The sequence below is a fragment of the Sorex fumeus genome, unplaced genomic scaffold (assembly GCF_029834395.1).
Source record: "Sorex fumeus unplaced genomic scaffold, SorFum_2.1 ptg000047l, whole genome shotgun sequence".
Classification (NCBI taxonomy): domain Eukaryota; kingdom Metazoa; phylum Chordata; class Mammalia; order Eulipotyphla; family Soricidae; genus Sorex; species Sorex fumeus.
The window spans coordinates 17,094,087-17,109,860 of record NW_026606104.1 but is presented as its reverse complement, the minus strand read 5'-3'; the positions used below and the strand labels follow the sequence as shown (position 1 = coordinate 17,109,860).

The 15,774-nt window shown below is 44.8% G+C and overlaps 1 protein-coding gene across 9 annotated transcripts in view; it reads right to left on the bottom strand.

Annotated features, from left to right (window-relative positions):
* SSX2IP (SSX family member 2 interacting protein) overlaps positions 1 to 15,377 on the bottom strand; it is a 35,029-nt gene extending 19,652 nt beyond the window's left edge. For 5 of the 9 annotated variants that reach the window (XM_056123188.1, XM_056123193.1, XM_056123194.1 and 2 more), the window contains exon 1: positions 15,249 to 15,377. The gene's annotated coding sequence lies outside the window, so the exon portion shown is untranslated. Of the gene's footprint in view, positions 1 to 10,182; positions 10,277 to 14,995; positions 15,015 to 15,091; positions 15,140 to 15,248 lie in introns of those variants that run through there. The other 4 variants (XM_056123189.1, XM_056123192.1, XM_056123197.1 and 1 more) reach the window with 4 other exon arrangements.
* Between the last annotated feature and the right edge of the window lie 397 nt (positions 15,378 to 15,774).

Below are 15,774 nucleotides of genomic sequence, written 5' to 3'. Positions count from 1 at the left end.
AGGTAGAGCATTGCACAAACAATTATTTCTATATTATATCCTGCAAAGTACAATTTACATAGATGAAAAACTTCTTGGCCAGCATTCCCATTTTCTGCTTGCGCTTTACTCATTAGCAAAGTTTTTTTTTTCAATTACTAGTTCCAGTGTCAGCACAGATGTAGGGAAATATAAATTCTCATACTCTACTATCCAGAAAGATCACATTAATTTTATACTGCTACCAAGCAACTTGGCACCATGTATCAAACATTTTAAAAATGAAAATAAAGGGGTCAGGGCTGTAGCTTAGTGGGCTAGCACTTGTCTTACGTGAGTAAGGGTGAAATTGGATGGGTGGAAGAACAGTTTGGATTCTGCTGTCATTGCTTGGATCTTGGGGACATACCTGGCAGTGCTCAGAGGTCACTCTCAACAGTACTCAGGGATGCAGAGCTTGGGAGAAATCTGTGGTGCTAGGGATGGACATAGGGTCACCTGCATACAAGACAAACACCTTAACCCTTGTATTCTCTTTTCAGCCCCTGAAAAAACACTTTGATCTAGAAATTCCTCTTTTGAAATTGCATCCTATGGGGCTGGAGAGATAGTACAGTGTGCAGGGTGCTTGCTTTGTACGTAGATGATCTGGATCTGATCCCTGGTACCTCATATGGTCCTCAGAGCCCCTCCAGGAGTGATCCCTGAGCACAGAGCCAGGAGTAAACCCTGAGCACAACAACAACAAAAACAACAACATTGTATCTTAATAAAACTAAGTTGTACAATGATTTATCCACAAGCTATTAATATTATATTTTAAAATAGGAAATAATTGTATACACTATAGCAAGAAGTTGGCTAAATAAATAACGCATTAATACAATACTATACAGTCTTTAAGCACAACCATGTAGATGAGGGATAGTTAATAAAAACATCAAAAGTCAGAAATAAGAGCTGGAGCAATAGCACAGCGGGCAGGGCATTTGCCTTGCGCATGGCCGACCTGGTTTCGATTCCCAGCATCCCATATGGTCCTCTGAACACTGCCAGGAGTAATTACTGAGTGCAGAACCAGGAGTAACCCCTGTGCATTACCAGGTGTGACCCAAAAAGCAAAAAATAAGTCAGAAATAAGAAGATAAGAAACATACAATCTCTTTAGCCCACCATCCATGTTTCCCGTTATTATGGAGCATGAAAAACTTATATCTTCATCATAAAGAAGTCAAATTAAATGATATAAGTCCCTAGGAGCTGCCTTCAAGGTCAAGGATGGGAGAGGGGGCACAGCCTGCAGACACACTGGAGAACAGATGCCATGGCTGGGCAGCTGCTTCTCGGCTACAATAAACCAGACCACAAAGCAAGCAGGCCCCACACTACATCTCTGCAATCTGTTTTTGTATTGGGGTGATACCTGGAGAAACTCTGGGCTTACTACTGGCTCTGTCTCAGGGATCACTCTGGCAGACTGGGGGGACCACAGGGGATGCTGGGGATGGAACCTGGGTAAGCTGCATGCGAGGCAGGTGCCCTACCCACTGTATCACTGCAATTTGTAAGAGATGCTAAACTCTGGATTTTTGTGTGGGTTGTTCTCATCTTTATAGAAGATAATTCTTTCCAATCTATCATGTAGAAAGGCGGTGGTGGAGGTGGGGAGGAGAATCCTAGAAGGAATTTGTCAGAGATCATTCTATATCTTAACTTAAGATGATTACATGAGTACAATTCACCAACTGGTACAGTCAACTTGTACAGGCAATGCTCTTTTGTTTTTTTAAATTTTTATTTGTGATACACCATGAGGTACCATTGTAGACTTACACATTTTGTGGTTGGGTTTCAATTATACAATGATCAAATACCCATCTCTCCACCAGTGCCCATTTCTCACCACCACGGATCCCAGTATCCCTCCCACCCCCTATCCCCCCCATCCTACCCTGCATCTGTGACAGGGCATTCCCCTCTGTTCTCTCTCTCCGTTTGGGTGTTGTGGTTTGCAAAAGAGGCATTGAGTGGCAATCATGTTTGGTCTATAGTCTACTTTCAGCATGCTTCTCCCATCCTGGGAGGATCCTCCCAACACCCTTATCTCTTGAGTGCAAGATCTACGCACTTGAGTGGGTTAAATCATACCTAAAGCAACACCACTACTTAACAAGTCAAAGAATAAGTCTTGGGTTAGGTTTGGACTGTGGGTCAGGAATCACAGCCTTTGATCCGAGTATTTAAGATTGTGCAGTAGTAGTCACAATATAATGTTAAAGGGCAAAACTTCATTCAACAGAGCTTTAACTATGTTATTACATGCTGGGTGGAGAGGAGGCCCTGCTCTCCAGAAGTTAGCATTCTGGTGGGAGTGGAAATGATGACGAAGAAAGGCTCAGGAATGATAAGAGGACAATCAGGAGAATGAAACACAGCATCATGACAGTACTGGATGACAGCATGGAGAGAGATCAAGACAGGCCGCACTGAGATGCTGACATCTGAATGGAGATCCACCAGGATCAGAGTCAGCCACACGATAACCCCCGGCCCACAGTCCAGGTAGAGGAAATCAACCATGCAAAGAGTCAGATGAAAATGAACTTGGAAGGTATGTAAAATTAAGAACACCAGTAAGCTTGAAGCATATCAAGCAAGCATAAATGGCAGAAAGTTGAACATTCTCTAAAATGCAATGAAAGACTGTTTAGGGAGGTTAGGCAGCAAAGCAACATGATTTCCCTCAGGCTTAAAAAAAAGCTAAATAAATATCATTTATTTATACTAAAATGTTTATAAATAATTAGGAATGGAAAATAGGAAAAATATTTAATAATTAAGTATTTGACTTAGTGACAAGGACACTGAAGAATTTTAGTATAAAATTATTTATACTAAATATCATTTGCAAAACATTGGCTTCTCTTTTCCAAAATGCTCTTTGGCTATTCTGTTCTATGAGCAGAGGTGGAGGGCAGTAGTGGAAGCTGGAAGAAATCTGACCACTGCCACAGTTTAGGTAAGAAGACCAGTACTATACTCTAGTTATACAGCAGGAGCAGAGAGCTGGATGAATTAGGAGTGTGTTCTGGAGACAGAAACTTCAGGACTCACATGATTGAAACGTGGGCAAAAAGGGTTAGAGAGAGAGTGCAGCAGAAAGGGCATTTGCCTTCCTATACAGCCGCTCCTGAGAGAGATCTGAGGCACCACAAACAGCCCACCGAGTACCACCAGGAGTGATCCCTGAGCACAAAGCCAGGTGCAAGTTCTGAGCATCGACAGATGCCAAACTGCCCTGCCCCTATATAAATGATGACAATTTGTGTCATGTGATGCTATGATGTCATATACACATACTACAGGACTGATTATCTAGAATAACACTGATCTCTCATCATTTTCCTATTCACAGGCCATGAGAAAAGCACTTGTAACCATTTTGAATTTCCACTGCCTATATACTAAAAAGCTGCCCTCAGCAACAGGATGGATAGGGTAAGACAGTGCACAGACAAAGGTGGACATAAGGATGCTGATCTTTAGGCCTTCAGAGACAGGAGGTATAAGGCAAAACAGGATCTAGGGGACAATAAACCCTTCCATTCCTAAGCAGCTCCACTGAACCACTCCAAGTCCTTCCTGCTGGGAAATTGCCATAATAATAGTGTTTACTTCAGAGTTTCCCCTGAGGATTAAGTGAGATAATCCACATAACACACTGCCTTGAATGTGGGACATACATAAACATCACTTTGCTATCAACATTAGGACACAGACCTGTACAAATGGCAGAATAACAAAACACACTTGCTCTTAATAAAGGTCTAACACAAATCTCTAGAAGTCCTATGTGTCCAGCTTTTACCTGGAGACACATATCCTAATGAAACAAAATCAGACAGTGAACTGACACTTCGTAATTGTTAAATTGGGAGTACAGAAAAGACCAGAAAAAAACAAAGAACTATGTTACAAGTCCTTCCTGGCTTTTGTTAATAGATTTGTACATAAGACAATACTTGCCCCTTTATCTGTATAACATTTGCTCTTGTATATTTATTCTTTAAAACAGCCACTTGTCAGTTATTATTTCTCTATCAATTTAAACAATTAATTATTCCCTACTCTGTTAATAAAAACAAAAAACCCTGAAAAACATTAAGGTCTAGTTAAAGATTCACAAAACGCAAAAGTCCATTTTAGTGTTATAAAACAATGACCAGATGTCATTTCAGAATGATTTCAACACTTTCTAGCATTCTCCTTTATTCTACATTGCCACAAATTATACACTATGAGATTTACATTAATAAAGTTACCTAGTTTTCCCAAGAAAGGAGACAAAGAATTTTAAGTAGATCTCCAAAACAAGAAATTGCTTTAAGTGAGACTAGCTCAATCACAACTGAAATTTCATTGCTGAAGGCTGTCAACTATTTGAATGCGAATCTTAAAGTTAGTATTTCAAAAGTGAACAAAACAGGAACTGAGTTTTGGGGCCAGGGGAAGGATTGAGAGAGGGATCTGGGGAACTCAGAGTGAGATCAGGCAGGTACTCTGATATTGGGTGTGGTATTGGAATGATGTACATATGAAACCATCATTAACAGTTCTGTTAGTCACTGGACCTCAGTCAAAACAGATAACAAAAATGTTAAAGAAGTTGTGGTACATAAAATACTATGGAATGTAATGCAACCGTAACAAAGAATGAAATCTTGCATTTTGCTGAACCTTGGATGGGACTGGAGAATATTAAAGTGAAATAAGTCGGAAGGAGAAAAATACCAGGTAATCTCACTCATCTGTGGTGTAAAGAGAAACAAAATAGGGAATAAGTGAATGGAAAGTATCTAAGGAGGACAAACTCTTGGCTGTTGCATATAAAACTGAGATTAGGAAGTGAGAAGTCACAGAGCAGCGGGGGGAGGGACTCACGGGGGGGGGGGGGGGGGGAGGGGGGTGACACAGATAGTGCGGAAGGGCTGTGGCACTTTGGTGCTGATGAAGGAGCAGTAACCTCATCAAAACTATAAAATGTACTACTATTGTAATCATTTTACCTAAATGGCAAAAACAAAATTAAAATGGAAAACTAGGGGCCTACCTGGAGACATATTACAGCCAGCAGGGCACTTTCCTTGCAAACTTTCCTGGCCCAGGTTGGATCCCTGATTCCACAATAGCCCCACAAGCTCTGCCAGGAATGATCCCTAGCACAGGCCCAGGAACAGAACCTGAGCACTGTCAGGGTGTGGCCCCCAAACAAAACAGAAAAAGACTGAGTTCTTAAAATTAATTTATACTTTTCCATTCTGGGGCCAGAGACATAATACAGTGCGCCCATCACTTAAAATATATAAATATACTGGGGCTCGAGCGATAGTCCAGCGGACTATCTTGCACACAGCTGACCTGGATTCAACCCTGGGTACCACTTATGGTCCTGTTTAGCCTGCCAGGAGTAAGTCCTGAGCACAGAGCCAGGAATATGCCTGAATAATTCCTGAATCCTGGTAGCACACCACCTGGGTGTGACCCCCAAACAAAACCATATAAAGATAAAAAGGGAAAAAAAGCATAATATCTACAATTCCAAAAGCAAAGTGAGTTGGCTGCTGCAAGACAAGCACCCTAGCTCTCACTGTACTATCACTCTGACCCTTAGGCATATAATTCTTTACCTGTTTGGGGGTCCAGGGAGGACCACACCCACTAGTGCTCAGTGGTTACTTATGGCTCTTCACTCAGGGATCACTCCTGGAAGTGCCCAGGGGGTCATATGGGATGCTGAGGATGGAACCCGGGTATACCTGGTATACTACTGCTCTGGCCCTAGGCATGTAATTCTTAAAGGAACTCATATACCACTTAACTGAGGCACCGCCTGTCAACTTTTCTGCCCTCCCTCAAAGAGCTTTTTCTCATTTATAAACACTTTGTTTTGAAAAGGCCAAAGAGCAATTCCCAGAAATGAGATCACACAGAAAGTTTAGTGGTGGGAGAATTAAATAATCCACTTTAGAACTTTCCATCCAGGAGTAAATACTGAAACATCAAAACTTAAGTTCAGCAAAAACATTTATAACTCAGGCTAATTACATCTGCTTTTTCCACCAGCAAAGTTCTTTGGTTGTTCTTCCTTCTACTCCAAAGACTTAGGGAATCTGGATCAATCCCTATAGAACTGGATCAATCCCTATAGGGGACTGAACACATTTAGAATGACCCTCCATTATTCCTGAATCCTGGCATCACACCTTTGAGTAATTCTGCATCTTGGATGTGAGCTGGTGTTAGTGACAAGATGCCAACAGATAGAATACAGCAGACATGATAAGAGTTCTCTTTCAACATTAGATTATAAAAACGCTGAGGCTGGCTTCTCTCCGGGGTTACTTACTTGCTGTCTCCCAGATCCCTTTCTGGGGAAAGCAAGCTGTCATTTGTGAGCAAGTCCCACGAGAGGCTAATGCAGCCGAGTTGCCAGTCAGCAGTCAGCGAGCACCTGAGGCCTGCCAAGAACCGTTTACCCATATCTGGAGGTAGCTCCTTGATGCCACACTTAGATGCTTAGGTGACACAGGCTGGGACAACACCAGTACAGCAGCCTAGGAGAGTTCTTTAGGCAGAAGTGTCTAGATAAGCTATGCCACATTCTGGACAGGCATATGTTGGAAGACAAATGCTTGTTTTTAGTCACTAAATACTGGAGTAATTTGTCGTGCCAACAACACACATTAAAAACACATATTCCCGGGTTCCTTCCAAAATTGGCACATTTCCTGCTGAAACATAAGTGAAGTAATATCATCCAACACAAACGCCCATCTCACCAGTTTCTGACCGAGCGACCATCTAGAATTACAATTAGTCACCACTTGAAAGGAGTTGGGTCAGCCTCACTGGTCTAGAAGTAGCTCTTCTACAGGGGTAGGGAACCTATTCATCCTTTGTATACAACAATTACTGAAACATGCAAGAGCTCAGCAAATGTTTGTGAAACAAATGGAGCCAACCTGTGGGCTGCACTTGTACTTTCCTTCTCCACCCTCTCCACTAAACAGTATCATTCTCATTGCTGCCACAGAACCCACTAAACTAATACATACTTGATCACTGGTTTCCTTCTTCCCAACAAGACTTCTAAGTATGTTTTTGCATTCATTTCCCCCCATATTAATGGGGGGGGGGATAATCAATGAATACCTGAGTAAATAACTATGATAAATGATCATGTTTACTCCACATGCACACAAGAAGGAAAACAGCAATGGGAAAGATGTGTCCTTCAAAGCATCACCCCTCTTCAGCACACAAATCTCTCTTAACACATCTGCCGACTGAAAGTTCAGCAGAAACATAAGTAGTCTCCTGATTGCAAGATTTCCTCCACACAGTACACTATTTTTAAGTGTTCTTTTCAAGTTTACTTAAAATTCAAACTTGCAAAGGCACAACTGCCTACCTCATCAGAATTCTAAAACAAACTTCAATCAAGTGCCAGAAAATAATACCTTTTCCCTGCACAGGACTGGAGTAACATCATGCCCCATCTGGGCCCTAAATACTGCAGAGCATTTTTCACTAAAATCTTACAAATTTAAAGTAACTCAACTGTTAAGGAAACAAAACTGTAGCACCAAAGTCTTTAAATACTAGTCCTACTTTAAAATTCCCCTCTAAAACTTTTTTTTTGTAAGTTATAGCACCCATCTGACTGGCTAAAGCCCCAAGCCTTCATCATCTGCACTGCTATTTCCTTCATCATCTGCACTGTCTTGTTGAGTCTCCTGCTAGGAAGACTGAGAAAGTAGAATAGCACTGAGACCTGGGGCAGATCAATGGCTGGGTCCTTCCTCACCATTCAGTCTGAGCCCAATTCCTCCCCTCGATGAACTGGCTACCCTAAGGCAGTTGCTGGGCCTTTCCTGTGATGTAGAAAACCAAGCACTATGTGCCCAGCATATGGATGGCTGAGTGGAGTAAAGAGTGCACCAGGCCTCCACATCTTTCATCTTTACAGAGTGAAAAGGTTTCAGGGTGGCTAAGATTCCATGAGATATTAACACCTGAGAGATTGCACAGAATATGCGCCCAACCCAGGTTACATCCAGTACCGCCTGGCTTCCAGAGCTTCACTGCATATTGCCCTGGTGCTTCCCAGCACTGAGGGGAACTATTGGCACCATATTGAGTCCTTGCACAACCCTGGCCCGACTGACATGTGATGGCTAGCCATGACCAGAAGAACACCTGAGCCCTGCTTGGTAGTGCATCCATCTCAAAAAGCAACACAAAGAACCACAGTGGATTCATGCAATTTTAAATAACATTCCCATGTGTGAAAGCATTGCTGCCTTGGTCCCTGAGAGTCCTTAGTGGCACACCAGTTACTCGAGAGGAAAACTTCTCTTTCCACAAGTCAACCGAACTCCCAGCAAATACCTCACCTGCTCCCACGTTCAAGCGAGCAAGAAAGGGCTGCACCCTAGTGCCCACTCAACAAGCAGAGCTGGAGGAGTCCAGGCCCTGAACAGGGCAAGACTCTGCCCCACTGATGAGGAGAGACACCAAGTCCTCCCAACCTTGCAAAGAGGGATATTCCTTCTGGGTCACTGATCATCTAAGCTTAGTAAGAGGGAGCAGGAAAAAGACTGGATTCTATTAATAACTATTTAGATTCTTCTCAAAAAAATGATTTTACCTTATCAAGGATCTGAATCAATCAACTAATAAAATACATTTCCCGGCTCCAAAGACGGGAGCTCATGAAGTTATATGTTACTTTGAAGTCTATGTTACACTATTTGGTATTATAGTATTATATATGATTTTTATTGCTATGGTTTCATCGGCTTTGGTTGTGATTCTCCAAATAGACTGCTGGGTTTTTCCTGGGCACTGGCATTCTGGGGAAACCACACAGAGGGCTGAGACACAACCAGACCCAGAGTCAGAAGTCAGGTAAAAGAGGAAGAAAAGAGGGATGGAGAAGCACATATGATTCTTAGATACTCTCAAGGTCCTAGTTTTGTTAGTTGGTGCCTATTATTAAAATTTAATAAATAAAAATGAATTATGAGAATTGAGCCAAGGAATATAACTTGTACATTTCTTCGCACCTAAAGCTCTTTACTTTTTTTTTTATTATTTAAAAGAACTGTTCTTCCACTATTTCGAACAGTTACAAACTGCACTCACTCAGTCTCCGTACTGAAGCACAAAGAAACCAGTCTAACAATGGATAGCTCACTGATGACATTTTTCGAGCCACGGTTGAGTTACAGAATCCAAAACTAATTTTTGTTGTTATTGTTTTAGATTCTGTAATACAACTGTGACCCCAAAAGTTCAAAACCAGTGACGTTTGCTCACACTGTATAAAATCAGGCCACATGCAATACAGTTTCACAGGATCCATGAAGCTCTGCACATATTTGCAAAGGCTTCATGGACAGGGAATTCAGATCCCCTGCACTAGCTAATTAGGCAAGAGACCCACTCAGTCTCTGCCATGTGCCAGATGCAGCCCAGGGGTTACGTCACTTATCTCTACAAGGGTTCGAGGAAGAAACAGGAATAACACCAAGAACACCAGGCTCAGAGCTTCGGTACCCTACCCAGGTACAAATGTGAAGGCAGAATTAAAAGCCCCACTTTTTAACTTGAAAGGACAAAAACTAGCTATTTATGACGCCCAAGCCTCACCGATTCCAGCCTTTTCTCAACATTAGAGTATCCTGGGCACGTGATTAAAAACTCTTGATACTTAAGAGGCCCCAGCCCCCCTTTTTTATAAAGGCTACATAGAGAAATTTTTTAATAAAGGCTACATAAGACACACCAAAACAGGAGGCAAAGAACACAGAATAAAGGCAACACAATGGCAAGTGTCATCTTTTAAGGTGAAATGTACAGTCACCAGGTTATAACGAAACTGCTGAGTCCAACTTCAACTCTGATCACTCATTACATGATTTCAAAAGCAGGGTAAGTGCTACTATTCCTTCAGAAGCTGGAGTGACAAACACGGTGCCGGGCTTACAGAATGCAGGTACCTGTTCTCTCATGTGAAGGCCTGTCTTCTGGTACTAGACAGATAATAGTATCTCAGAGATAAGGAGAACAGAAGTAAGGTGACTAAGGACTGGGTTGGGTTAAGTGTGTGTGGAGATAATGAGCTCAGCTGTAACTTACCAGGTTTACAGTTGCCCTCATGAGACATTCAGTGGGGATTAACTCCAGGGCCAAGAGTCAAAAAAAAAAAAAAATCAGGGCAGCATATACAGGGCAGAAACTTCAACTGTAAACAAAACAATGGATAAAAAAAAGAAAAACAGCAAGTCCTTGAATAAACGCTTTCAATTCAGTCACCCAAGATTTTCCCCGCTTCATATCAGCTTCTAACCAAATGATGTGAAGGCAACAGGGCTAGTGCAGTGTGAGAGCACCAGCAGCACGGAGATACCGAAACGGGCGAAAATGTTCGCAAAGGGGGGCATGCATACAGGAAGGGGCGAAGCGTAGAAAATCACGGGCAAAACTCAAAAGGGGCAGGTAAGAAACAGCAGCAATGTCACAGAAATGGCAAGAGCCAAAGGAAAGAATAAACTGGATTAGATCTGTGACATTACAACAAGCTGAGAGGAATAAAAATGAAGAATTTCAGAAAAGTCACTGGCAAGTAAGAAAAACAAGGAGATAATAAACACATGTCACTTAGTCAAGAAGCATTGTGTAAATCCACATGCTAATCAAGGACAGGTCCACTGGCTTAAAAAAAAATTATCCTGGGGCTGGAGCGATAGCACAGCGGGTAGGGTGTTTGCCTTGCATGCAGCCGACCCGGGTTCGATTCCCAGCATCCCATATGGTCCCCCGAGCACCGCCAGAAGTAATTCCTGAGTGCATGAGCCAGGAATAACCCCTGTGCATCGCCGGGTGTGACCCAAAAAGCAAAAAAAAAAAAAAATCCTATCTTCTAATAGCACAGTGGGTAGGGCGTTCGCCTTACAAGCGGCCAACACGGCCGACCCGAGTTCGATTCCTCCGCCCCTCTCGGAGAGCCCGGCAAGCTACCGAGAGTATTCGATATGCCAGACACAGTAACAACAAAGTCTCCAATGGAGACGTTACTGGGCCCGCTCGAGCAAATTATTCTTAATCACAGCATTTTTAAAATATTAGAAAAAAGTAATGACTTGACACTAGAATTATTAGAATATTAAAAATAAGTAATGTCAAGACATTAAGTGCTCAATAATCGTAAGCAATTTTTCCAGGCACCATTCTACTGTAACATATTTTCTTCATTACCTACACTCTGCTAAGGGGGGGATAACTATACCCATTTTCTAAATGAGATGACCATGGCACAGAGAAGATAAGGATTAAGTAGTAACTTGTTTCAAGACCAAGTGGCTAGGAATGATGGTTAAACCAAAATTTAACATAGAGTTGGGGGGGGGGGGGCAAGATAGGGGAACAATGAGTAAAGCAAGAGCTGGAAGAGAACCGTAAGTATTCCATTTAAGGTTGTTCTGCTTACTTAACTGACTGCAGTTTAATGGCTATTGAAAAGGTTACTTTTAATTTGAAAGGCTCTTTCTGTCTTCTCTCATTCCAGACTCCTGAATGGGTAAGACCAGACATTTTTATGAGTCTGATCACAATTATGATGTATTCGATAAGCCAAACACAGTAACATGTCTCACAATGGTGATGTTACTGGGCCTGCTCGAGGAAATCGATGAACAAAAGACAGTGACAGTGATCACAATTATAATGAAGTGTTGAACATGAGCATCACCATCCCAACTGGAAGGGCCTCTAGCTTATCTTTGTATCTTGCTCCTTTTACTTAAAAGTAGAAGAGACTCAAAGGTTGGTTTTATAACTAGTCAGTCCTGCTTTTTCCTAAAGTTTCTGAGGGTTTTTACAAAACATTTGCCAACTCTTTCACTGCTAGACAGGGCTGCTGCTGTCTCTCAGACGATCTATGTCAGAGCACTTTTGGAATACTCAAATTCCTGATTTTAGTGGAAATATCTTTCTGAAAGAAAAATTCAAGTATACTCCCTCTGGACAAAAACTTCGAAGGATCCTACCACTTCCACTAGTCAAAGCTTCCACTAGTCATAGCCGGGCCTTTTTCTCCAACTTTATCTCTGTCCAACCCTCCTGCTCCAATGACCAAGCCACTGTACTTCCCCAGTGCTTAGCAGACTGAATGATCCGAGCATTCACCAGGCAAACACCACCTCTCTAGACCAACTCAAATTCATTTTTCTAAAGTCTTGTATTTGCAATGTTTATTCTGGTTTTTTTTTTTACTGCCCCTCACTATTATACTAAAATTTTCCTAAAAATAAACTCTTCAAATCAACAGTCATTATTTTATCTCTGTATCTGGCAAGAAGCAGCTTAGGTGTTCAGTATTTATTAAGAGGGTAATTATTAAAGTATAATGCAGTACATCTGCTGGAACTACACTAACCCACAGTCAAAAGTAAAGATTTTTAGGTTGGAGTCCAATTGCCATAATTAAAATGAGTTGTAAATTTCTCTGTTCTACCTCTCTCCACAAATCATAAATTCACAGTATCTGTATTTTTGCAACCAGCACTCAGGATCACCACAACTAAAGACATAATACAGACCCACAGGGCTGGTGCGAGAATACAGTAGTTAAGCTGTCCGCCTCGTACACTGCCAAACCAGGTTCAGTCCCAGGCACTACTAAGCACTGCCAGGAATGATCGCTGAACAGAGACAGCGGTAAGCTCTGAGCACCTCCAGATGTGGAACAAAGAACCAGACCCACAAGCTACTAAAAACCTTCTTCCTGAACAAGCAGTAAGGCAATGAGGCATATTCACAGATGATATATTATAAAAACATAGAAATGCTTTTTTTTTTTTTTTTTGCTTTTGCTTATTGGGTCACACCCTGACCCAGCAATGCTTAGGGGTTACTCCTGGCTCTGTACTCAGGAATTACTCCTGGCAGTGCTTGGGGGACTATATGGGATGCTAACAATTGAACCCAGGTCGGCTGCGTGAAAGGCAAATGCCCTATCTGTTTTATTATTGCTCTGGCCTGAAAAATGCCTCTTAAAAAGCTTTGGGTAAGCCACAGTGCAAACTGATGACACAAATTAAAATCACATCATTCTATGCAAGTGCCTTATCTAGGTGCATACTACGTAGAAGGTTCTTAAATGTCCATTAAAATCAACCATCGCACCAGCTTCAGCCAAAACAGCTACACAGGTTTTTTTTTGAGATACCAAGAACACAGAAACCTAAGTTTGTGGTGGCCTTGGGGACTTCGGCAAATCATAACAGCTGACATATACCACCCTCAGCATGCTTGGAACGTAACATGCTTTTTAACAAGTCTTGTCAGGGGAAGTAATGTGTTATAGGATCGTCACATTTGATCCCAGAATAACTTAAGTCTTTGCATTTCTCTTCAGCTACTTCACCCATGTCACTTAATCTGAGGGCTCTGCTATCTTTACTGTACAGATGGGAAAGAGAAGAGAAAGAGGGTGTAAAACAACTTGGCTGAAGAGGCCCTTTAAGTCACTTAAAAGTCTTTATTTGAACTAGTTCCAGATCAGAGAGAGTGCAGAGGGCAGGGTGCTTGCCTTGTGAGCCTATGTTGGATCCTGGGCACCAGATTTGGACTCCCAAGCACATCCAGGAGTGATCCCTGAGCTCAGAGCCTGGACAGAGAGACATCAGCACCACAAGATGTGGAAGAAGGGGCAAGGGGAAAAATCCTCAAAATTTAACTGCTTCCGGTCCTTCCACACCTCCCCCCCCCAACACACACAAGAATCCTTTGATAAACTCTCAACTGACAGCAAGCACAGTCAAATTAGTTAATGAGCTTTTACTTGTTTAGTCTGAATGAATCACCCATGCCACCTAGGCCTGCAGGTGATGACTGTCTAGGATAAGACCTATGATGCATTAAAGTTTGCTGCATGAGTCCAAGTTCATAATCTACCTTCACCTTGTAATTTCAATATCGCGAGGCCTAAACTTTAATTCTGAAGATATTCCTCGCCACCCCCCCCCCCCAGCCCTCATTCTTTTCGAATGTTATCCAGTCTCTTAAATGTGTCAAGTCATACCTATGCCAGAATTTTCTTTTCCGTACACAGTGAACCACACCTCCTAAGACAAGAATCCCGAGGCACCTAGCATTCGGACAGCCCTAGATCTAGACCCTAATCTATCCCAATTGTTAAGGAGGCCCAGCAATTTCAAGTCTTCCTCTCCTACTTGGAAACCGGCTTGGGAAAAGGTGCCACTCAAACCCCTCCACCCGTCGCCCATCCCACCACTCGCCCACCGCCCCAAATGTCAGTTCTCTGGGATGCAACAAGAACTCAATCAGCTTTGCAAGCAATGCAGTCTGGCGATCACAACGAGGGACCCCGAAACGGGGCTTAAATAAGCCCCCCAAATCCCCGACATTACAAGTGCAGAGGACAAACGTTTCAGCGGATTCCAGGTCTTGGGGCCCAAGTGATCTTGGAGCTCAGCTATAAACGGGGGCAGGGAGCTCACAATCCGATAGACTGCGCTTAGCTATAAAAAATTCTCGGGCCCCGTGGCTCTCCTACATGTCTGCTTCTTAAGATGATGTCAGTTCTTCCCCGCCCCCCGGGGACTAGCCCTCTCTCCCGGGCTCCTCTCTCCGCGGCTGCGGCCAAGGGCCACCCTCCGGTAAGTCGTTCTACCGCCGGCCTCTAGCGGCGGGCGCAGCAAATCCCGCAGCCCCGGGCCGGGGAGACCCGCAAGCCGCCGCGACCCTGCCCTCTCCTCCTCCCCCGCGGCCCCGCGCAGCTCATCACACGCCCGGCGCCACCCTCCTCTGCATCCTGGAGAGGGGTCTGGAGCTTCCCCCCAAATCGGGGGCGACCGAAGCGGCGGGCGCGGCGCTACCCCGGCTGGAGAGACCCTTCCCCGCGGCCCCACCACGAGCCGGCACCTACTCGTGTCTCCTGCAGTCGGCGCGCCCCGGCCCAACGCTTGCCCGCCGGCTGCAACGGCCCCAACGGCGCGGCGCCCAGCCAGGTGCCAGCGCTCACCTCCGCGCCCGCCCTCCACCAAGCTCCCCGGTCCTGCCCCCCGCCCCCACCACCCCGCCCTGCCCTGCCCTGCCCCGGGTCTGCCCGGGCAGGTCGGGCACCGCCGGCCCCTCGGGGGCGACGCGTCACAATTCCCGCAGCGGGGCTGGCCTCTCACCGTCACGGCCCCGCAGGAGCAGCGGGAAAAGGCACCGCTCGGGAGTCCAGGACCCGCGAGCGCAGCCCCGAGGGCCCCGCAGCGGCGCCGCGGAACGCAGCAGCGCCCCGCGCCGGCGGCCAGGCTCCGCCCCCGGTCCCCGCCCCGCCCGCCCGCCCGCCAGCGGGCCCGGCCGCGTGACGCTCCGCCCCGCGCCGCTGCCCGACTCGGCAGGTTTGCGAGGTTCCCACCCCGCCTCCACGCCGCCGCGCGGCGGGGACCGCCGCAGCCTCCCATTGGCCCCGCTAGTTGCTAGGCGACGAACAACCGCGGCCTGCATTGGTCCGGTGGGGGCCCTCTGGAGTCTCCTCCCTCCTCCTCCCCCCCAAAAAAAATCCGGAGCGAGGAGAAAATCTTATCCCCGGGCGCAGCTGCGGCACCGACACCTGTTACGCCCCGCGCTTCACCCGGCCCGGCCCTGCTCCCCGCCCCCTCCTCTCTTGCGGGTGGGAGGAACCCGCGAACTTGATGGGACCGGCTGGTCTGG